Genomic DNA, 25,311 nt, shown 5'->3' with positions numbered 1-25,311 from the left:
GTTATATAATGGGCTACAGATTTCATTCTCTTCTATATATCTGAAATGCTCAGTTCTCAATCTGACCAGTCTCTTTTTATTTCTTCAAAGTACAATAACAAAATATTTTTTTCATCTACAAGGAAGCAATATTTTCTCTATAAACTACACCTAATATATTACTAATAATGGTGTGCCACTTCAAACAAATTGCAAACTGATGTTAGTGTTCTTACCAATGGTACACCAACTAATAACTCCCTGCAGGCCAATTTGCATACAAAATGTAATATTTAAAGCCAAGTTACAATTAGCACTTTATTATGGAAGCCTGTGATTGTATTATACTGAAAATTATTTATACTTGCTACAAGGATTTTCATTTATGAAAAATTATACTATTAGAGTTGCCATTACAACAAACCAACCTGCAACCAATTACTAACAAACTCAAAGACCAGGAGTCTTTGTTTATACTTAAGGAGTCAGAAAATATAATGCATTGCACTCCCTCCAGTATAATGGTAGAAAATAAATAAGGATTACTGAACAATTACATATTTAAATTAAAAATGTAGGGACACCACACAGGGACACACACACACAAAATCCTATACAAAAAAACAAGCATGGAGAAATACATTTGAGTAACCTCAATTGAAAAAACAAAAACTAAGAATACCACTTGTCTTTCAAAGTGTAGGATTTACTAATTAATAATATTGGATATGTTTAGTTTCTTCACAAAAATTTACAGAACTAGATTATAAATAATGCCACCAGTACTTCCACAAAAATGGAAGTCATAATGGCCTGTGTGTATTTACCAATACTGATTTTTCTCACTATTCTCCCAAAATTTATTCTTCAACTCACAAATTCTTCACTCCAGTTAAATGAAGTACATTTCTCAAATGTTCTAATTGTCTGCTTCTTATGAAAGAGGGATATGTACTTTATAAAACCTGTTAGTTGCCTAAAATCATAATTATGCCCTTCAAATTAGCTTTAGGTTAATCACATTTTATGTTTCACCTCAATATAAAAAATAAACATACCGAAGTTGAATACGTTTACATTTCTGGTTTGGTTTGTATAATAAAGTGACAGAGTAGCTTGATTTATTAAGATTGTCCAAACACTCAGAGAAACCACAGAGATGGTCACATAAACCAATGCACACATATATCTTGTAGGCACACACACAGACATACATCCACACACACTCACACATTTCATTTAAATGAATCTCAGAGATGTTGCACGTGCAAGCCAAAATTCCATTTAACAATGATCTCAGAGTCTTTAAGCATCTATTAACAATCAAAGTTGATTCTTCTTTTTCCTCATTTCAGCTTGCCTTTTTGTACATTAAGAATGATACAGTCCCTTAATCTTCCTCATTCTTCCCAGCATAATTTTACACCCCCACCCCTCATTTCAAATATTATTAGTCAAAGTACATGAGTAAGCTGTGGGGGATGGGAGATACCCTTCAAAAGCAAATTCTATAAATACTGTGAGCTAAATTTTGTTCTGAGATAAGCACCGAGAGTTACAGCTGCCATCAGCAAGAGGAATGAAGGCTGCACAAGAGAGAAAATGTTCTCTAGTCATATTTTTATAGTGAACATAACACTGCAAAGTAATAGAAATTATAGCTTCCTGTGAAGGGTTAGCACCGACTTTAAAGTTATAGTCCCTGCTTCCTGCTGATTTGGGTCACAACCTTCGACAAGTCATTGAACTGCTTTTTGACTCAACTTCTCAGATATTAAATTGGCAGAAATCCCATATGACATCTTCCTATAAGCAGCACAGTGAATATCACAGAGATAATGTGGGTAAGGACATGGTAGATTCCAAAGCAAAAAAAAAGACAAATCCATCAAATGTTAGCATACACTTGATCCCAGTCTATCTATAATAATCTAAGGAGTAAGAAGCACTTAATTTCTAGGTTAAAAGAAACCTGGGCATTTTTATTAATTCTGGTTCTTCTGTGCAGTATTTATATTTAATAAGGTACTCTCTTATTGGTGACAAAGTCATGTTAAAATATTTAGTGTAAAGCTCAAAATTAGTAATCCTCAGTTCCTAAATGAACAGGTCAGTACTGTGTGAATGAAATACTATTAAAATTACCATGTTTACTAATGGACACTTCATTGTTAACAAAAGATAAATAAATTCAGGATTTTCATTATGGAAAGATTTTTCCTCCCAATTTTTTTTATACACATTCACTTCATAGAACAGGATGAGAAAAAAGTGCACACTCTCAGCACATCATAATATGTTTGTTGTTACTAGACCTAAAGCCGGTGGCCAAGTGATCCTGGAAGTCTCTCTTGGGATTTCTGACTTTCTGAATAACAGGGATGTCTGAAATTAGATCCTGAAAAGTCCTTGATAAGATGCTCTCTTCACCCAATGTTTGATTTTATTTGACATAGCTAGATAAGTAGTTGAGAAATTTCCAGCAAGACTGAGGATTCTCCACTGGCTGTATCAGGGTAGTCACCAAAAGCACAGTCAGAGATTATTATTAGGTATTTTTTGACTCCTAAGTCCATGGTTGGCAAACTGCGGCTCATGAGCCACATGCGGCTCTTTGGCCCCTTGAGTGTGGCTCTTCCTAAGCCTTAGGAGTACTCTAATTAAGTTAATAATAATGTACCTACCTATATAGTTTAAGTTTAAAAAATTTGGCTCTCAAAAGAAATTTCAATCGTTGTACTGTTGATATTTGGCTATGTTGACTAATGAGTTTGCCGACCACTGTCCTAAGTCATGATGTAATGGGCATGGCAGGATGTAGAACCTCCCTGGACTTTCTAATTTGTAGAACCCCTCTCCAAACTTGCTAGTCACAGGGTTGCTGTACCTTGCTCTGTGTTGCATTTCTATTCAAAATCACCCAAGAATGATTTAGCAATCATATTTTTCTATTACTTTGTATGGAATTTTCAACCAACTAAAATCTGTACATCTTTCTTTCAACAAATATTGTAAGGCTTGTCACACTTTTTTGTTGTTGCTGATAATCTTCAACTGAGGATATTTTTCCATTGATTTTTTAGGGAGAGTAGAAGAGAGAGGGAAAGACAGAGTAACATCAATGTGAAAGAAATACATAGATTGGTTGCCTCCTGTAGTATCCCTGACCAGGGCCCTGGCCTGGGAGGAGCCTGCAATGAAGTTACGTGCCCTTTACCAGAATCGAACCCGGGACCCTTTGGTCTGCAGGCTGACACTCTATCCACTGAGCTAAACCAGCTAAGGTGGTCACACATACTTGTGTAAATGATCTTTTGACCTAATGCTGAATCTGACATTGCTGTTACATTTCTTTTTATTGTTGTTATCGTGATTCATTATTTTAATTTGTCAAAATTTTCTTTGCATATTGATTTTGTCTTACTCTGTAATAATTACTCCTCCATGCTTTGGGTAATGAAAAAAATTATAATTAGACCATACATTTTGAGATGGTCAAAGACTGAACCTGGTTGTACACCACTAGAGACCTCCAGCCATATTGATTGAGCTCCATCATTGACTTGATGAACTATTCATCCACTTAACTATTTGTTTACCCAGCCTATGTTTCTCTAGCTTCTACACAATGTTCATGATATACTTTTTGAGCTATACTGCTGAAATTAAAGCTCACTAACTCACTCCCAGCCAATAAATATCTAAGACTATCCATGTTCTGTGTAGGACTATGTTCTCTGGATAGAAACAAAACTTATATTGAATATTTCTACATGTCCTTATTGAGTCATTTATTTATCCTTTTAACTAACATTTATTGATTGCCTACATTATTACTCCTTGGTTGACCAGAATTAGTTTCAGAATATCCCATGGTGCTCTGTAGCTGGCTTATACCAGCTCACAAGAACCAATTGTGTACATCTTTTCAAAACTCCATGGTCAATGATACCCTCTGGTAGGTTAAATCAAACTGGTAGGAATATTTACTGTATCATAATCAGCACTTGCTATGTATCAGGAATTATAGTTATTGTTAAGCAAACTGGTTGTTAAATATTTACCAGCATAAAACTGAGAATAATTCTAATCATCCTCCAAAGGTTAAGCTTTTGGTAATAGTACAAACAGAGTCATCTGAAGGTAGAGATTTTATGGGAAAACAATACTGTTAATACATGATGCATTTGAGGTGATCTCAGGACATCTCTGAGAAGACAGCTCATAGGTACAAATAAGGGATGGATGCACAGGGAATAGAGAAAAAAACAGAGATGTAAATTTGGGAACTGTCGATTTGTTGAAATCAATGTAGCCCCAAAGAAAAAACTGCAGATGGCAGGAGCAAGAGTCTAAGAATTGAATCTTGTAGAGCATCTACTTTTAAAGAGAGAGGAGAATACGTATTTTCCAATGGAGCCTTTGAAGACCAGAAAGAAGCCCAAGATGCAAGAAGAACCAATATAAATCCACCAGCATAAAAACAAGCACCAGCAGAGGACAGGAGGAGCACTCATTGGTGGGGATTGGTTGTCCATCTGCCCTGGGAACCACTCTACACCTTTAATTCATGACAGACCCAAGGGCACAACTTTGTTTTCTGAAATTAAAGAAAAATAGCCAAGTAGATGAAGATTTAAAGCATTATTGCAATTTTATCCTGAGGGACACATTTATCTATATGAACATGGAATCAAGTATAATTAGATTTTATCATTTTAGAATCTATTTTAATGTTTCTCTAATATTGGTAATGTAAAAACAAATGAGTTTTTTTCTTTCTTTTACCTCCCTTGTCATAGTCATAGTTTATATATCATCACTAGTAAACTTGCAGGGGTGTTATTGTTGTTGTTGTTGTTGTGTGTATATGTGTGTTTTTCGAAATAGAACTATGAAAGAAAGGAAGGATAATTAACAGAAGTAATCCTTCCCAATATGCTTTGCCAGTAGTATGAAATCACCCCAAACTGCTATATTGTTTAAGTCAGTTAGCCTCCTCTTTTGGAATCACAGATGCTCTTACCATATTATTGGGATTTGTAAATCTCAAAAAATGTGCAGCAGTGACAAGTACAAAATATGAATGATATATAAAATGGTGACATGGAAGACATGCTGCTTCTTTTTTCACGAGGTATTTTTACTTTGTTTTTCTCCCAAAGTTGTAAATCTTGGGCTAATAAATGAACTATAATACAAATTTACTACAAGTAATTCTTCAGTTTTTATTCCTCTCAAATCTAACACCCCATTCTGGATTACTGATGTCAGGGGAAGTCCCCAAGAAATAGATTATAAGCAAGTTTTTGTTTTTAATTTTTGGCATTTTTCAAATTTTCTGCAGTGCATACATATCAGATTTATAATTTGTTAAAATATCCTTAATCCCCCCCAAAAATACTTTTTGCATAGACTTGGATTTTCATTCAAAACCACATTTACATCAGTTTGCTTTGTTTTAGCAAAAATACAGCCAATAAAATATACATGTTCCATTAAGAAACTGAATTTATTCACAAAAGTAAGTAAAGTCATTTGGAAGATGTTTATGTTACAATAAGAACCAATTGAACTGTAATTTCATAGCAAATGTTGACAATTTTTAAAATAGAATGGATACGGGCCAACATGAAATGCCATAAATACAAACTTCTCACAAACAGGGATGTCATTATCAAGAATGGTATAAACCATACAGCCCCTAAAACCTTGCAAGATCATCTACATGAGTGGACACACAGCCCAACTCAGCTTACATTGCCATCCATGAGTGATTTAGGAAGAGCTTTAAATCGCTGTGTTGATTTGTACGCAAGTGTGTAAGTTTGGTCTGAATTATATTTAATGTATGGAACAAGATTATTTTTCTCGTCCATGATTGATCTTTTCTTTTGCTCGGTTCAAAATATATTACTCATTTCTGCCAACAAAACCATTCTTCCAGCCACAGATGTTATGTCATAAAGAGAGACTTATGTGCGCTGGTATAAATAACAAAGGTGTTAGCTGGAATTAAAGGGAGACATTTCCTGTTTACATATATCTCTCTTCAGTGATTACTGAGTGAGGGTGAAAATCTGCTATAAATAAATTTTATATAAACAACATGTTTAAGGAACATTGGAAAGTTTGAGAAAGAAAATGTATCTTCAAATAAATGACTGTTTTGTTCACCCCATATAGAATTTACATGACTGTTATACATACACAGATTCTAAGATATCCATTAATCACCAGCTTTGAATTAAATCCCCATTTGAAGAGAGCACATGTGCTTCTGAGTGTGATTTCTATAAACACCAAGATGTCTTTACCCGCTTCCATGTTTTGGGATCAGTTATTGCTTCCAAAACCTTCCCATGAAAAGAAATTCCAAATGGGGGGAGATTTTCTTGCCCTCTCCCTTGGCCTGCTACATGGAGTAAACCTTTACCATCCTGCTGATACACTATCTTATGCAGTGAGGTATTCTCTGCTCACTCAGCAACTTCCAACAGCTGCTTTCTGACACTTCTAGAGGGCTATATGAAAGCTGAATTGCCAACAGCTGTGGGACCACCAGCTCTAGAATAATGATTCTCCTATCAATCCTGGAGCGAGCCTTGTAGAGATTCTAAGAACAAAACATAGACAAACATTCTCACTCATTCTTCACAGATCCCTTTATAATTTTTCCCCAGCTGTCCAGAGGTAGCATAGGAGAGCACTGTGGCTAAAAAACATGAGCTCTACAGACGGAAGGTTCAAATCCTACCTCTTCTACACAGCTGTGTGACCTTGAGTAAGATGCTTAGTTTGCTTTCAATTTCTTCTCTTATACTTCAGGGATGATGATAATAATACTTACCCCACAGGGTTGTTATAAGTAATTTACACATAAAAACTTATAAAGTAGGTAGAAAAGAGTCTAGCACTATTTATTTAAGCAAAAAAGAAAAATAAAATTTTATCGAGTCAACATCACTTTCCTGTATTCTCTTTCACTTAATTTTTGGACAAACACATGAGGGTAACATTATTATTTCTATTTTATGGGTAAGAAATCTGAGGCATAAAAAAGTAACCAACTTGTCAAGCAAAACCTAACAGGCCCTCAATTGTCTACAGAGAGAATGCATTTTCCACACCTCCGATTAAATAGAACTGAAATGTTTAGAAGAACAACTCCCCAGCTACTGATTAAAATATTCACCAGAGTCATTGTTTGTGCACTGATATTCTAGCTTGCTCCAAAATAGATTTGGGAAGGATGTGCAAAGTACAAAGACTGGTAAGTAGATAAAGACGAGCAAATATATGCCATCTTCTAGGTGTCATCTTCCAGAACTAAATGACTGGAGGTCAGTGATTAATATTCTGTAGATCATGAACAGCTCAATATTCTCACTGAATCTCCGATCCTACCTGTTGTTCAGGATTGAATATCTGTGGCCCTCCCTCCAATAAATTCATATGTTGAAATCCTAACCACTAAGGTGATAGATTACCAGGCCTTTGGGAGGTGATTAGATATGAAGTTAGAGCCCTCATGAATGGGATTAGTGCTTTTATGAAAGGAACCACAAAGAGTGCTCTGGCCCCTGCTTCCACCATGAGAAGACACAGTGAAAAGACACGGGGGCCACCTGAGAACCAGGAAGCAGCTCTCACCAGATAGTGAATCTACCAGCACCTTGATCTTGAATGTACAGCCTCCAGAACTATAAGAAACACATTTCTGCTGTTAATAAGGCACCTGATCTATGGTATTGTGTTGTAGCATGCTGAACAGACTGAGAAACCTGTTCAAAAGAGGCACAGTGAGGAAAGGCATCCTCTAGTCATCAGTTCTAGCAAGACTGGTGGGCATCTCACTGGAGATAAAGTAATGGAATCATCACCTGTTGTCTTATTATCCTGCTGTTTCTCCTTTTCACCTGCACTTTGAAATTGAAGATTATTTTTGGAAACAATTTCAAAAATAATTTAAAATATTGGTGACAAAGTCTGTCCTGGACATGTAATTCTTCATGTAAACACTGCTGGTTAAAACAAAAGCCTGAACCTACTCAGAGTCCACACACATCCAAAACAGGCAAATGTCCATATAAGGAGGGTGTTCTCATAATATGATCATGGTTCTGGATGTTCTTTGTCAAGGTGGATTCCATAGTTATATCCTGTTGTGATATCCAAAATATCTAATAGTATGATGTGTCCATTGACTTGATCATGAACTTAAGCTGTAAATGCCAAGTATAAACTACACAGGTACAAACCAGTGCATCATTGGCTCTGTCTATATTCTATAGCTGGATCAGTATTTCTCAACTCTGCTGCACAATCAAATCACCTGGGGACTTTGGGGGATAATGATATGTCAGTGTAGCCTCATCCATTGTGACAAATATACTCTGGAGAGGGATGGGGAGGCTGTATCCTATGTCAGAGCAGGGTAATATGAGAAATCTCTGCTCAATTTTTCTATGAACCTAGAACTGGTCTAAAAATAAAGTCTACGGGGGTTGGGGAGTTGGGGGGAGTGGGGAGAGATTAACTGGAGAATTTAAATGCATACTTGTATAGCCCATGGACACAGACAATAGTGTGGTGAAGGCCTGGGAGCGGTGGGTGTAGGATGGATTGGGGTCAATGGGGGGTCATGGGGGACATCTGTAATACTTTCAACAGTAAAGATAAATTTAAAAAAATAAAGTCCTTTAGAAAAAAATTACTGATGCCCAACTCCCACCCCAGACATTCTAATTTGATTAATATTTGTTGCTATGTGGGTGTGATTCTACAATGCAGTAAAATTTAGGAATTCTGTGCTGGATAATTAGTGTTTTTATTAATTATTATTATTTTCTTTTTAACTTCAGAGGAATACCAGTGATATGGTGTTTAAGTGATTTTTTTTATTTAAAGCACACAAATGAGTATTGATATAAATATTGCATTTTTAGTGATATTCAAATACCTAGATCAAGAGTGTACAACCTAAAATTCTAAACTTATGTCAGATTTTGAAGAATGAAATGATTCAACTGTAGGTCAACCAGTCCCTCTTTCTGCCCCACCTACCATTCTAACAAAAAGAAATTCATAAAAATTGAATATGTTTCCTTATAGGCTTCTTGTCATTCAATGTGTTTAGTTAAAGGTCTGGTACAGAAAATTTCTTCGCTGATTGATAAGTTGATCTCAATGACTTTTTGGCTTCCTAAAAATGCTCAAAACCTCTAACACTCATCCTTTATTTCTTTAAAGTGTTTTTTTTTAAGTTATCAAAAGTTTAAAGTAAAAAAATATAATAAAATTCAGCTCAACAGAGAAGCAAAGTAAGGAAGGCATTAATCAAAGAAAACCAATGAGATGTTTTAAATGTGTTATAGGATGCTAAAATAAACAGATGAGTACAGTTGGAAAGCTTACTTCATTAAGTTAACTGAAATATAGGTGAAAATAAGGGAATTCTCATCTTTTAAGAAAAATGGCCATAATTACTTTCATAGTTGATATGTTTATGAAAATATAATTTGCCATATCTGTATTCAACTGATTCATCACCTAAAAATAATAGCAAATGTTGTCAAGACTGAAATACTGTGGAATGGAGAATTACTTCTCCTAATGAAACCTCACAGTGTCTAGTGTGATTACAGACTCAGCAAGTGCCCAATAAATATTTGCTGAAGATTTAAGGATTACAACAGGGTGACTTTAGATATAACACTATTAACACTGACAGAAGTAAAGTGAATATACATAACAGCACACAGAACTTCTTTTTTCTGATCCTGATTATACAGGGTAGGAGAGTTCAGTTTAAAATAGCAAATGTTTCCTCACCAAGAATGAGTTTCTACTGACAGTTTTAGAGGTTTCATTCACTTAGAGTTTTTATTCTTAAACAGAGCTGTATACTAACACCACTAAAAAAAAATCTTAGAAAAGAATGAACAACAGGTGATCTGAATACAGTATAAAATTGTAAGGTTCCTACAGTCAAAAGTATCAGCACGAATAGCTGCAATGGTGACTGTTTTATAAGCCTCAATAATCTGGATAGTTAATAATCTACAACTCTGGCCAAGTCAATGTACAATTACTCATGATAAATGCACTAATGTTCCTCCCATATTAATATTCTTACCTTGTGTACATTGATAAAGTCACTAAACAAAGTACTGTTTCAGCAAACTAGGCAAACTGTGGCCATTGTGCGTTTCTCTTTTATTGCCTCTACTTCTCATAAGTAGACCTACATTACAAGATATTGTACTCAATTATTGTATTTTAAATTTCATCAATAAACATTGTGCAAATGTGTGTCTGTTTATGTTATATAAGTACCTACATCATATCCTTGACTTGGCCTTTGGCTAACAAAGCCTAAAATATTTCCTATCTGGTCCTTTACAGAAAGAATCTGTGGACCCACAATTTAGATAATCAGTATTTTTATGAGATAAAACCAGTATTCCAAGAGACCAGGCCTCACAAAAAAGAGAAAACTTCATTGCTCCTGGCACCTGCCTTTCCTCAGCCTCCCTCCGCCCCCAAGAGACCCACTTCATCAGTCCTTTCTCCTTCCTTCATCTCCAATTTTAAAATAGAATCTCCAGCAGGTATTACAGTATTTCCTATCACTCTCAGGAAATAAACCTATGGTTCTAGTCACAGTAACTCTCTCATTCCATTAATTAAATCTCTCATTCCTTAGAATCATTAAAGCTTCAAACTTCACTTAGATTGGAGGCTTGTTTGTGTGCCCCAGCCAGACCTGCTTCAGGGTCATGATCACCTCCCTCACTCCACCTCCACCATGCGCCCAATTGTTAGCTGGTCCCAACCCTAAAAGATGGACATGGGGTTGGGAAAAAAGCAAGAGAGAGAAATTTCTTTAATGAGCTTCCCTGTAATCTAGACATGAGTGATGTTAAATAGCTATCTTAAAAACAGGCACTAGAATACAGAGATCTTGATTTCCAATCTAGAGATGTTTTCTACCTCTTTCTTGTTTCATTTGGCTTTATGCGTAGTAAGAAAGCAGTGGTCAATAGAGATTGCTGGAGCATCAACAATTTGACAACTTTCACTTTATCTGTAATAACTCATCACAGATAGAAATTTAGGTTCAAACCCTGCATTGGACACTTGAGCACCTCCACATCCTGGCCCCCTGCCTGCAAGCTTTGCCTCTTACAATATCAGTACTTACCAACTTTGATGTCAGGTAAATTTGACTCCTTGCTTAATTTCTAAACTCAAGTCAAGCTTTGTGCCCCTTTAGCCTTTATTCTCTTGATACCCAGAATGCCTTCCTCGGGTTTATTATTTGTTGTTCTTCAAAGACCACCAGGTCTTCACTCCTTTTTGAGACAACCTGTACCCCTTTCATTACATTCCCTTTCATCACCAGCCATCATGCTTTGTGGTCCACTTATGTGGTTATTTGCATCTGTCATGCATGTTCAGGTAATATTTTCTTGCTTCTTAAACCTAAACAGAAGTTCTGGGAGATCATGAACTTGTATTATATTTGTCTGCACCACTGTGCTTAGTGCTGTGATTTCCACATCAGTTAGTGACCAAATGAGCTGATTCATTTATATCCCTACTCAGATGTAATTGATGCATAATGTTTGGTGTATGATGAATGGCTAATAATCATTAGTCTCTAAGTTATGGTCACTGATAACCTAAGATTATGGATCATTGCTTTCAATGTTGCTATTGTTGATAAAATTTGAGTTGCATCTTCTAAATTAGAAGAATACTAAAGTCAGATTACAAATTTTGAGGATAAAGATAACAATAATGAGAAATTGGGATATACAGGGTATCCCCAAAAAAATGTATATACATTTTAACAGCTAATAGCTCAAATAGGAAAATACCTTTATAATTACTCAAAGTATATGTATACATTTTGGGGATACCTTATATAATTCCTGATAAAAATTATTATGGGTGACATGAAAAATGGATTTGACCTTAAGATAAATATTGTCTCAATATTTATTGAAATATCTATACTAATAAAAGAGTAATATGCTAATTTGACCAGGAGACCTTCCAGATGTCCTTCTAGACAAAGCCATGGTGGCAGGGCTGAGGCAGAGGCAGTTAGGGGCAATCAGGCCAGCAGGGGAGAGCAGTTGGGGGTGATCAGGCTGGCAGGAGAGGGTAGCTGGGGGTGATCAGGCCAGCAGGGGAGGGCAGTTGGGGGAAATGGGGCTGGCAGGCAGGGGCAGTTGGGGGTAATCATGCCAGCAGGGGAGGGCAGTTGGGGGCGATCGGGCCAGCCGGCAGAGACAGTTAGGGGTGATCGGGCAGGCAGGCAGAGGGGTTAGGGGCAATCAGGCAGGCAGGCAGAGGCAGTTAGGGGCAATCAGATAGGCAGGCAGGTGAGTGGTTAAGAGCCAGCGGTCCCAGATTGCAAGAGGGATGTCCAACTGCCGGTTAGGGATTGGGCCTCAACCAACAGTAGGACATCCTCCAAGGGGACCCTGATTAGAGAGGGTGCAGGCTGGGCTGAGGGAACCCTCCAATGCACAAATTTCATGCACTGGGCCACTAGTTAGATTATAAGATCAATTATGCTTATATGTATGCAGAAAACAACTCTCCTATGTATTTATCCAACTCAGCAATATAAAGACAATTTTAAATGGCTTTAGATTAGTTCCTTTATCCTTCTAGCACTGAAAAAGCATATAAGGTCCCTATGAGCTACAGGCATTATATATTCACCTCCAAGCAATTTTCTATAATGTTTTTTGTTATTTTTATGTCATCGCCAATCCTGATTTTTATTCTTGCTCCAATACTTGGAGAGTTCTAATCTTTATTGTCACACACACTCACAAATAAAGCTTTGCAATATCCCAGTATTTTGCCTCAACGGTATTTTCCTAGGTTATGTTATGCAGAAAAGTAATTATTGTACATACTACTTAAATTAAATTTAAATTTATAGTTTGGGTTAAAATTATAATTTGAAAAAGCAATTGAAATAAAGAAAATAATTATTTTCTCCATTTAAAGAGAAAAAGATTAAGAATGCTGATTTGAGTTCTTAACTGTTTTAGTGTCTGAATATTTCCATTCCAGCCTGCATGGGCATGGGTAAAGAATCATCTTAACACTCTTCATAATCAACTCCCCTGCTTTTATTTCCATTTGCAATTATGTAATTTTATCATGTTCTTGGGAAAGGGAGAAAGAACCTACTAATAGGTTGCCTCTAGTATAGAAGAGATTGGCCAAACCAACAGAACCATAAAAAAAAACAAACCTGAACACCTATAGAAAATGCAACTTTAAAAGAGTGGCCTCTCAGGTCACAAGGAACATGAGTAAATGTAATATTTTCCCCACTATTTTGCATGAACACCTGAACATCCAGCTTGAATACCCACCTCTCATTACCTACTATTATGCAGTCAGTGCCACTCACAGGATTTCAGTTCATTAGAGAGAATTACAAGAAGAGAAAAAGTATTCTAAATAAAATTGAGAAACTGAATAAAGATTTGAATTTTTATATGTAAATAGTTTATCTAGAGAACAAGTATTGTACAAATCTCATCAACCTTAAAGCGGGTTTTTATATGTTTTTTTGTTTCTGTTTTGCTTTGTTTTGCTGCACTTCTATATCACCCGACAACACAGACAACATATAGAGTGTCTGGGTTGGACAATACCAGAGAGTAAGGCCATGTTGTGAAGATGGACACTTTCCTATAGTAATAGAAGCAGTTGCTGTAGGCATGGAAAATTTTCAGATTCTTCCTAGATTCTTAGAAAGGGGTTTGTGTCTGAAGGATCTATTCTCAGAACTGATCAAGTAAAGAACTTTCAAATCAAGAAAATAGAAATTGACTTTCACAGAATGAATTATGTCTTTTTCAGAGAAGAAAATATGGTACCTAATTGCTTCTAAAAGATTGATATAAAAAATATGCTAAGCAAAATAAGCCAGTCAGAGAAAGATAAATATCACATGATCTCACTCATTTGTGGAATATAATGAACATCATAAATTGATTAACAAAAATAGATACAGAGACAAAGAAGCATCGAACAGACTGTCAAACTTCAGTGGGAGGCAGGGGGAAAGTTGGGGGGTTAAAAATCAAACAAAGGACTTGTATGCATGCATATAAGCATAACCAATGGACACAGACACTAATGGGGTGAGGGCATGTGCTGGAGGATAAGGGTGGCCGGGTGGGGGGAGGTCAATTTTGGGGGAAAAAGACATATGTAATGCTATATGTAATACTTTAAACAATAAAAAAAGAAAATAGCTAGAATAGATGAATATTAAAAACAAAACAAAACAGAAAATTGATTAGTGTTTTCCTAAGAGTAGGGAAAGAATTAGAATTAGATATGTGGTGACTGATAATGAATATAGTATCAAAAAGTTTATAAAATTAGATTGAATTGATGGTTCCACAACTTTGTAATATACTAAACATCATTAATTATATATTTTAAATAGGTGAATTGTATCAAGATAATTATATCTCAATAAATCCATTAATTAAAAAAATAGAAAAATGAAGTATTATAGTCATCCTAATTCTCAGCCCTAGGATAAGAGAGTTGTTCATCAGATCTACAAATAGACTTAGCTTTGTGATATTTTGTTGTGTCACAAAACTGTCAGGAAAGTGAGTTATTAATAAAATCTGGTGAAACATTCTTTAAACAAAGAAGTTTTCTTCTTTTGGTATATATCCCCAGTCCTATAAAATGTATTCATTCTCAAACGTTGCTAGAGGGAATAACAACAAAAAGGTATAATTCTACCTATAGAAAGAAATCTAGAAATACCCACCAAAATTGTGGATTCATATGGCCCTTTGATTCAATTGTCACACTTTAGAATGCACTATAATTACACTTGCATAAAAATAAAATTCAAAATATATAGGTCTAGCAACAGGGAATTTAGCTAAATAAATAATGAAAAGCCATTGGTGGGTGGGTGGGAAGATATCAGCCAAAAAACTTGTACACATATATGCATAATCCATGGACACAAACAATAGAGTGGTGAAAGCCTGGGGCGGGGAGCAAGAGCAGACTAGAAGGGGTCAATGGTGGGGGAAGGGGAACACATGTAATATTTTTAACAGTAAATATTTAAAAAAAAGAAAAGCCACATCATTAAATAAAATTCAGCTTTAAAAAAGGAATGAAGTAACACAAATGTGTTTACCTCCTCATCTGCAACAAATAAAAAAAATATAAAACAATAATCAAGACAGTAGACATACATATTCGTTCACAGAGAAAAATGATCCCTGAGAGTCAGGAAGAAATAAGGTAAGTTCCACAACTGCTTTAGCTTATTGGCTTGATCAGCACATGCAGTTCAGGAAAATACCTGAGAGTTAATAAAGAACCATTGGAAGTGATTATTAATAACAGTGCCCAGCATAGACATAAGACCAAAAACAAGGTTTGTTCCCAACAGTCAAATGGGTAAATCTCAAGACTTACAGCCATTGAGTAAAATGCACAGAAGGGCATTGTCTCAGGAAGGAGAAATAATTAGCCTTAAACTAAACATTGTTCTCTGGACCTGCCTAACAAATCTTAAAAACAATATCCATCAACCAGTAAGATAGACTGTGCAGTGTCTGGTATCCAAGCCAAATTACCTTAGCAGCAAGGAAACAGGAAAAAAATGGCCCATAATGAAGACATAAAATCAATCAAAAATGCCTCAGAATTGACATTAGTGTTAGAATTAGCACAGAAGGTCATTAAAATAGGTATTATAAATAAATATATTCCACACATTTTTAAGTGAAGTAGAGGAAAGAAAAAATATTTTTTAATGATCCAACTCAAACTTCTAGAGAATAAAATGACAATGCCAGAGATTTTTTAAAAGGGTAAAATTAATAACTGATTAAATATTGCAGAAGAATGGATTTGTGAACTTAAATTTACAGCATTAAAAACTATCCAAAATGAAACAGAGATAAAAAAAAATCTCATATAAAAAGAGCATCAGTGACCTGTAAGACAACTTCAAATGGCCTAATATACATATATTTGGAGTTCCTAAGGGACAGAAGATTGGGAAAGGTGATAAATAAAATGTTTGAAAGAATAATGGCTATAATTTTTCTAAATTTTATGAAAATTATCAACCTGCATGTCTAAGAAATTTTACTAACCCAAAGGAAAGAAACATAAAGAAAACAACACCAAGGCACATCATAATCAACTCTTAAATATCTATGTACAAAACAACCGAACTTCAAAATATATAAAGCAAAAATTCCTAGAACTGCATTGAGAAATATATAAATTCCCAATTGCAGAGAGATTTTAATATCTTCTTAATGGATAGAAAAAGTATACCTGAAGGGTATTGGATGTTTACATGATATTATCAATTAATTTGATCCAGTTAACATTTGTAAAACATTCCTCCCAACAAAATCAGAATAAACATTCTTGTTAAATGCACACAGAACATCTGGGCTATAAAACATGTATCAATGTTTTTAAAAAGATTTAAGTCATATGGAGAATATATTTTCTCTGAGCACAATGTAATAAAAAAAAAAGATAATTGGAGAACCTGTAAATATTTGGAAAGTAATACACTTTTAAAGAACTCACAAGTTAAAGAAGACATCAAAAGCAAAGTTAGAAAATACTTTTCACTGAAGGAAAATTAGAATAAAAATGTCATAATCTGTGATATCCTAAATATTAACTTAGATAATTTTTATAATAAACATCTTATAAGAAAAAGGAGAACAGTCTCAAATCAAGAATCTAAACCTTCTTAAAAAAACTAGAAGAGTAAAGCAAAAATTAGTACTCAAACTAAGAAGTGGAAATAAAGATCAGAGTGAAAATTAATGAACTAGAAACCACAAAAAAACCACAACCAAATAAGTCAATAAAACTACAAGCTATTTCTTTGAGAAAAATCAATAAATTTGATAAACCACTAGTCAAACTTAACAGGAAAAAAAGGCACAAAATACCAATATCAACATGGAAAAGAAGGAATATCACTATAGCTTCTACATATGTTAATATGATAACAACGGAATCTTATGTATAAACTAGAGGCCCAGTGCATGAAATCATGTGTGGGTAGGGTCCCTAGGTCTAGCCTGCGATCAGGGCCATCTTCCACCTGCTCGCCAGTCCCCAGTCCTGCCCCGCTGCCGCTCACCTTGGTTCCCTGTGGTTTCCTGGTCACCATCCAGTGATCAGAGCCTGCGGGCTGGGGGGAGGGACTGAGAGGTGGTCAATGCACCTCATAGCAACTGGTCGATTGGTCGTTCTCGTTGTTACACCATTATGGTTGCTGGCCTTTTATTATATAGGATATATGTCAGTAAACTCAAACTAGATACAATGAGCAAATTTCTTGCAGAACACAAACTACCAAAGAATGCATATGCATATTGTACATTCTCTCTCTCTCTCTCTCTCTCTCTCTCTCTCTCTCACACACACACACACACACACACACACACACACACTAAAGAATCCTGTATCACACAAAGGAAACTCCAGATCCCAGATAGTGAATTCTAAAAAATATTTAATATAGATAATATTCCAGAAAATAAAGGGGGGATTACCTTGATAATGAAAAGATGAAGTTATTACAAGAAAACTATAGACCAGTGATGGCGAAACTTTTGAGCTTGGCATGTCAGCATTTTGAAAAACCCTAACTTAATTCTGGTGCCGTGTCACATATAGAAATTTTTTTGATATTTGCAACCATAGTAAAACAAAAACTTATATTTTTGATATTTATTTTATATATTTAAATGCCATTTAACAAAGAAAAATCAACAAAAAAAATGAGTTCACATGTCACCTCTGACACGCGTGTCATAAGTTCGCCATCACTGCTATAGACCAATATAGCTCATGAACATGAACATAATTTTAGCAAGTAGAATTCACTAAAGTATTGAAAAGGATAATATATCTTGACTGTGTTAGACAGGATTCTAAGATAGTCTCTAAGATACTTGTCCCCTCATGTATATATCCTTCTTTCCTTTCGTGTGGATGAGATCTATTAATATGATGGGATTGCCATTTCTTAAATAGGCAAATCCCACCAATCATATAATTTAGCCATTAACTCCTAAGTATTTACTTAAGAAAAATAGATGCATTTGTTCATATAAATTTACACTAATGCTCATAGTGGCTTTATTTGTAATAACCAAAAACTGGAGCCAGTCAAATTTTCTATGAGGAGGTAAACTGATCAACAAAGTATGGTATATCCATAACAATGCTATATCACACAGCAACACAGATAGTCAACATGGGGAATTTTAAAAACATTGTGCTAAGTGGAAGGAACTAGCCAGAAAAGACCATGCATTGTATGATTCCATTTGTATAAAACATCCAGAATAAGTAAATCCATAGACACAGAAATTAGGTTAGTGGTTGCCAAATAGCTGGGATGGGGGTGCAGAGTGACTGCTAATTGGTATGAAGTTTCTTTTTGGGGTGACAAAAATGGTCTAAAATTAGATTGTAGTGATGATTGCATATATTTTTAAATATACTGAAAACCACTGAATTTTATAGTTTCAATGACGAAAGGTATGGTATGTGAATTGTAATTTCAACAAGGCCATTAAAAATATTGCTCTCATGAATTTTCATTGAAATCTACAAACTCTATTTGGAAGCTTTGTTTACATTATTTTTTTATTTGTATATTTTTTTATAGTCACCTATTTGGCAAAATGGATATTTTAGTCCCTGTTTGATAGACACAAAGGAATAATGCATTACTGTTTCCATGTCTATGAGCAAGCATGTCTGCCAGAGAACCATTTGAAAGCCTAAACTGATATACTTTAACCCACACAGGATCATATAACTACCCACACTCAAATGTATAGTTTTATTTGTGGTTCCACTATTGTTTCAATGCCACATTTCCTTGAAGTATGTATACTTTCTCCCAAATTGGACCCTACCAGATATGGTTCTCATACTGACTCCTGCTGACAGGTGACAAATAATCAAATAATGAATGCTGGTTGGAATGCATAGGAGGTCATCCTAGGGTTCATTTAAGTATATTTGAATTGATCGATTAATGAGGTAAACTTAATATCATGTGCCCTATCAGTTATATATCTATCCCAGTTTCCTAGACTGTGTTATGGAACAGAAAATCTGAAACCTTAAATCCAGATGGGTGGTCTAGGGACAAAACCAGCTGTGCAAAGAAAATGACAGGATGAAAGGACACACCCCCCCAAAAATCTAAGGTAGATAAACCTGCAATGGCAAAAGTTACAGAATTAGGTCAATAAAATGTCCATTTGGTACAGAAAACGTACAAATTAGGAGCTTTGAAATAACTTAACTTGATTAAATTAAGAGACTGTAGGATAAGAAGACCACACACAGCAAGTATAAAATAAACCCAGGTCTAATTATTGTTCTTTCCAATTATTTAGAGAATCATTACAATTGGAAACAAAAATTCCATGCTGACAGAGGTGACAGAATTCTTCAGGAACTGCCACCCCAATGCAAAACCACAGAATTAGAGAGAGCTTCTGCTTATCATCATGCTCCAAGACTATTATGGAGGCAAAAACTCGGGACTTAAAAGAATTGAAAAAACAAAGTAAGAAAAAGGAGTAGAAGGTATCTAAAGTGAACAGAGAGTCAGAAGTAGAGTATTTGCCCAAGAACCATGAACATGTTAGCTATCCATAAAAGGTGATGCTGCTATGTTTTCTAATATGTTATTCTTAATTTAGGAACCTACTAAAAACTGTGACATTTTTCCTGTGTAAAGAGTATGTGTGTGTGTTGGGAGGGGGAGTTCTGAATATTTTTAAATACCTGGATTATGTCTATTTCCGAATCAGCTTCCTTTGCTTTCTTTACACAAATATTAGAATCAAGAAATATATTTATGTGTAGGAAAGAAGAAAGGAAAAGTTTAGAATTTCCTCCTCGGATATAAACAAAAAGAAAATCCTTCTCCCTCGCTTACAGAGCCAACGGGAACAATAAATGGATTGTCAGATTTAGAAAAAAATAACTAGAGTTCCTGAACTTGAGAAAACATGCAAGAGTAGGCTCCCATGAGTTCATTGTTGTCTAAACATGGACCTTGACCAAGAGCTTGCTCTTTCCCTGGGTACCACTGCCAGTTTCAAGAAAAAAAAAAATATTTAAAACAACTTATAATCAAGGTGCCACAGAGCTCAGAAATCATGTGTTTTAAAAATGGTTAAGCCATTTCCCAAACTCTTCTTACTCTAAAAAGTATCAGTTATTCAGGCTCTACATCATATTCAGTTGAAGACAATTGATCACCAGTATGTAAGTATCCCTTAGAAATAAGAGGTTTTGCTAGAAGAGATACAGCAAGGGGTCTAGTCACGTGGTCACATTAGGGTCATGTTGGTGACCCACCTTTCTTTGTTTCTGCAGCCTCTTTGGATTTCCCTTGCTCTTACACGTGTCCTTCCCAGACTCCTCTTTGGCCACATCCCCTAGAAACATCCATCTCTCCTCTCTCCATCCTTGTCCCCATTTCTTTCATTACTCCAGACTGCTCTAGAGCAAGAGCTTCAGTAGCAGGACATGTAGTGACGACAGAAGACCTCTTTCTTCCTACTCCATCATTTCAACAACTCAGGACAATTTCCTTAGGAAATACAGCATCAAGAATTAGGAAGGGTCTGAGCATTTACCCTGCATTTAAATTAACAGGTTAGTCCGTGACAAATTCATGGATACCAGCAAAAAGACACAATATTCCTGGGTCTGTTATATACAACAATCACTGTAACCAGAAAATTAACATTTGTGCTGGTTGTCCAAGCCCCAGTACCCACAGGAAGTGTGAAGACACCTCAGACAGTCAATTGTGTTCATTGGAGAGGAGCTCTGAGTTCAGGGAAACTGGATATTTTATAATAAGTACTAAGTACCCTAGGGGGAGACATTTTTATTATACCAGGCAGCAAGAAAGCCCACCTTTTACTCCAAGAGAAGACACCAGTTCTGTCTTCCATGACTATTCTATATATAAAAATTCTTGAAAGGATAGTCTAGAACAGTGGTTCTCAACCTTCTGCCCCTTTAAGTACAGTTCCTCATGTTGTGACCCAACCATAAAATTATTTTCGTTGCTACTTCATAACTGTGATGTTGCTACTGTTTTGAATAGTAACTTAAATATCTGATATGCAGGATGGTCTTAGACAACCCCTGTGAAAGGGTCGTTTGACCCCCAAAGGGGTCGCGACCCACAGGTTGAGAACTGCTGGTCTAGAACAATGGGGTCAGCGCCTCTCCCAAAAGATATGCAGACAGACACAAAGCCCATGGACAATTGTCTCCCAACACTTCAGTGCACCATTATCACCCCTGAGGAAAGAAGGAATCCTGGAAGGAACACCTTTGTCCCATATAAGTGGTTTGTGATAGTCTGAAAGCAAACAGAGAAGAAACACAAAACAAAACCGTTAGAAAAGTCACAGGAACCACATATTGGCATTGAGAATAAGACAGAAGAGGACTCATTCTAAACAGAGTCCTATTTTGGCATGTATTTGCACAAATCAGTCAGCATCAGTACCTGTTGGCCATCAAAAATAAAGCACATGACCTTGGCATTACTGGAGGGAGAGAGAGAGACAAAGAAAAAAAGAGAGAGAGAAAGAAAGAATGGGGAAGGAAAGGAAAGAAAGAAATAGTCATTAAAAAGCAGGCTGAGAAAACTAATAAGTTAACCATTTTCTTTGAGGGTTTACAAATGCCCAAATTAGGACTTTCCCTTACCACTTCTTTGTCCTAAGGTCTCTTGGTAGCCTCAGCCCACCTCCCCATCTCCACCATGCTGAAGCCCCTGTTTTGAAACTAGCGCAAGTGACTTCTGGGATTGTAGACAGCTTATCTATCACCACTCAGAGAAGGTGAGAGGAGGAGGAGCTCTTGAAACCATAGCACTAATGCATCTGGAACAGATGTTCTGGGAGCTTCACATTGGAACCCCAGATCATCTTCCCTTGGAAGCCTTGTGACAGCTGGTTTTACGACCGACCTGCTGTTGTGTGATTTTTTATTCCTCACCCGAGGATATGTTTTCATTGATTTTTAGAGAGAGAGAGGAAGGGGAAGAGAGAGAGAGAGACTTCCATGTGAGCAAGACACATTGATGGGTTGCCTCCTGTAAGCTCCCCGACCTGAGATTGAACTGAAACTCAGGTATGTGCCCTGACAGGGAATTGAACCTGTGATCTTTTGGTGTGTGGGACAACCAACTGAGCCACCTGGCCAGAGCTACCAATGCTGTTATTAAGACAGTGTTATTAATTCAGGAATACCCCAAGATCTTCAGAATCAAAGGATGGGCTACAAACACAACCACCGTGTATGTAACTTGGAAAGGAAAACATTTTCTAAAGAAGTTTCCTGTAAAGTTTTAGAATGTAGCTATTTGTTGGTTAGGGATTGTCTTTATATATTAATTATGTGAAGATATTTATAAGGTTCACTAATTTGATAATGCCTGGCAAAGTTTTTATAAGATTTGAATAAACATATTCAATCATCATTCAAACATCTTTAGTCTGAAGAAAAAGATAAGTGTAATGGAATATAACTCAACTACAAAGAGGAAAAACAAATATGGCATTTTTTAATGTTCAATTACTAATCAATATCCAGTGACTTCAGTGGAGCATGCTGTAAAAAACAAACAAACAAAAAAGACTGTAAATAACCTGCTTTCCTTCTCTATGGCATGAATACTGAAACACCTTTTTATGTATCATGTCTATTCTACATTTGGCTGCAAACATGATCAAGGCAATAATAACTATCAGGTGGATGCATGTGATGATGAGGAGTGAGTGAAATTCACAGAACTTTTCTACTTTTTCTCAGAAACAAGAAGCAGTTGAAATGATGTATATATTTCTAAGCACTTTATATAATGGGGATCAGAACTTGCAAAGAAATGAATATAATCCTGACTGATTCAGGTTCATATCCACCTATGAGAAAGCAGAAGTGAGACCAGCCAGTTCATAGGAACTTCACATCAAGCAATTAATGAGTATAACTCTGCTTGCTGTCTGGTAACTGAATTGTGGCACCATGTAGGAAAGCAAGCCTAAAAGATTCCTAACACATCTTCGTTTTCCTTCATTCTGGCTAGTTGTCTTACTCCTGAGGTGTGACTAAATTAGAACCTTCTCACCTGCAGGGAATTCTGAGTGGACATAAGCTGTTGCTTTATGACCTGTATTAGATTGTGCTGGGGTCGAAAACCATTATGGACTCTATACCTAAGACAAAAGGTCCTACCTACTTGTCCATGAATAAGTAATTGCAAATGATTACATCTGCAAAAGGAACTGGGACATTCTACCTGGTCCAGGAATCAGATTTGAACTGTTAAAAGCCAAAGAGAGAAACAAATAAGTATTGCTTGCTTTAAAGAATAATAAAAGCAACAGTTAAGAAAATGGAAATCTTGAGTGAGTGCATTTAAATTGTTTGTTGTAGGACATTACAAGCAAATATCAATAAATCTGCATTCTTACATAAACCCAAATACAATTTGATTTATTGCTTTTTTTCTATTTTAGAACTGCTAGGTGTCTTGATAGATTGTCTTTTTGGTCCTAGAGAATTTTGAAGGCTTAAAAATCATCGTAGTAAGGTTAAATAAAGGAAAATAAATTGTCTAAATATTAGATAGATTATTTTGCAAGAATGTGCAGAAAGTATTGCAGAGACCTAATTTTCTTCTAAGGAAGGAATCTCCATATGGTCAAAATCAACTTGGAAGAGGCTCTCACCTTTGCTACCTCTCCTATCACAGGAAAGACAGGTGAGAGGGCGCCTGGAACAGGGCCAGCCTCCTGACAAGTGTTAGCCTGAGCATCTTGGAGGAAAGCAAATTCCTTTAAAAGAAAGCGAATGATGATTCTGTAGCCAAGGGCTGAACCCTCAGGAATGGAGATGACACTTTTGAAATGATCACTGAGTAGCGTGATACAAATAAAAGTGAGCAATCTTGAATGACGGAGCCGACCACAAAGAGAGGCCGTATCTGAGAAAAGGGGGAGCTAGTTCTCTGAGCCATCAGCAATCCCTACAGAGCACAGATCATGGCTCAGCCCCAGGGCTAAGTAGCTACATGGCTATGCTTAAGGATATCAGTCCTAAAATGTGTAGAATTCCCATAGAATGCATTCATTGTCTACAAATCCTTGTGTTGTCTTCCCAGAGTCTCAAATTATAGAAACCTTCTGTATATAAAAATAACTAGCCAGCCAGTGTGACTCAGTGGATGAACGTCAGCCTATGTATGAATCAGGGGGTTGAAATTCGATTCCATGTCAGGGCATATGACTGGGTTGCAGGCTCTATCCCCAATTAGGGGGCATGCAGGAGGCAGCTGATCAAGGATTCTCTCTCATCATTGATGTTTCCATCTCTCTTTCCCTCTCCCTTCCTCTCTTAAGTCAATAAAAATATTAAATAATAATAATAATTACTCTGAACAGGTATACCTCACCTACCAAAGTCAAGTGACATGGGTCCACAGAATTAGTCTATTCTCTTTCAGAGAAAGTCAACTTAGCAAAGCTCTTTCCTCTCATAATATGCTATATTTTGTGTATAAATCAAGCAAGAGAATACATTTGGCATAACCACAATATAAATATTTCACAAGAAGGAGAATCTTAGGGCCGAGTATTTTTGTAAATATGCCATTAGATCCTGATATTTTTGTCTAATTACAAAGAAACTTTGTTGCTTCGGGAAATGCAGCTATTAATAGAGCACGAGTCCTAATGCAGAAGATGTGCCACAAAGAAAATACAGAAAGAGTGAAATTAATATATCAGTCAATTATCCCCTTACAAGATAAATTTCTTTAATAAATTTACACGTGGCTGTAACACCCACTCCCATCTGAACGCAGTGGGAGAAAACTTAATCTTAATTTTTTTTGGATCAAGTCTCTTGGTGATTTGCTTAGATCCCAGAGTTCTATGTGTTATCAAAGATCTGGAGACCAGTTCTGAAAAGTGTTATCTATCCATTGTTGTTGTCACTTAGCTACCAAAGGTCTCAGTATGTCTGGCCTTTTAGATCTCACAGCTCTGCTACCTCCAAACCATGGCTGAGCCACTGAAAGTCCTTGAAAAGCCTGAGGCTGTCCAGAGGCTGGCCTTTTCAATGTATGAATCTCTTATCCCTTATGGGTGCCCTGCTGCCCCCTCACTGCACCTAGGAGGCCCCCACCTTTTGATCTCT

The sequence above is a fragment of the Myotis yumanensis genome, unplaced genomic scaffold, assembly GCF_028538775.1.
Source record: "Myotis yumanensis isolate MYYU_CA2020_CCGP unplaced genomic scaffold, mMyoYum1.0.hap1 SCAF_3, whole genome shotgun sequence".
NCBI classification, from domain to species: Eukaryota; Metazoa; Chordata; class Mammalia; order Chiroptera; family Vespertilionidae; genus Myotis; species Myotis yumanensis.
The sequence above is the reverse complement of the archived record's forward strand: the minus strand, read 5'-3'. Positions refer to the sequence as shown.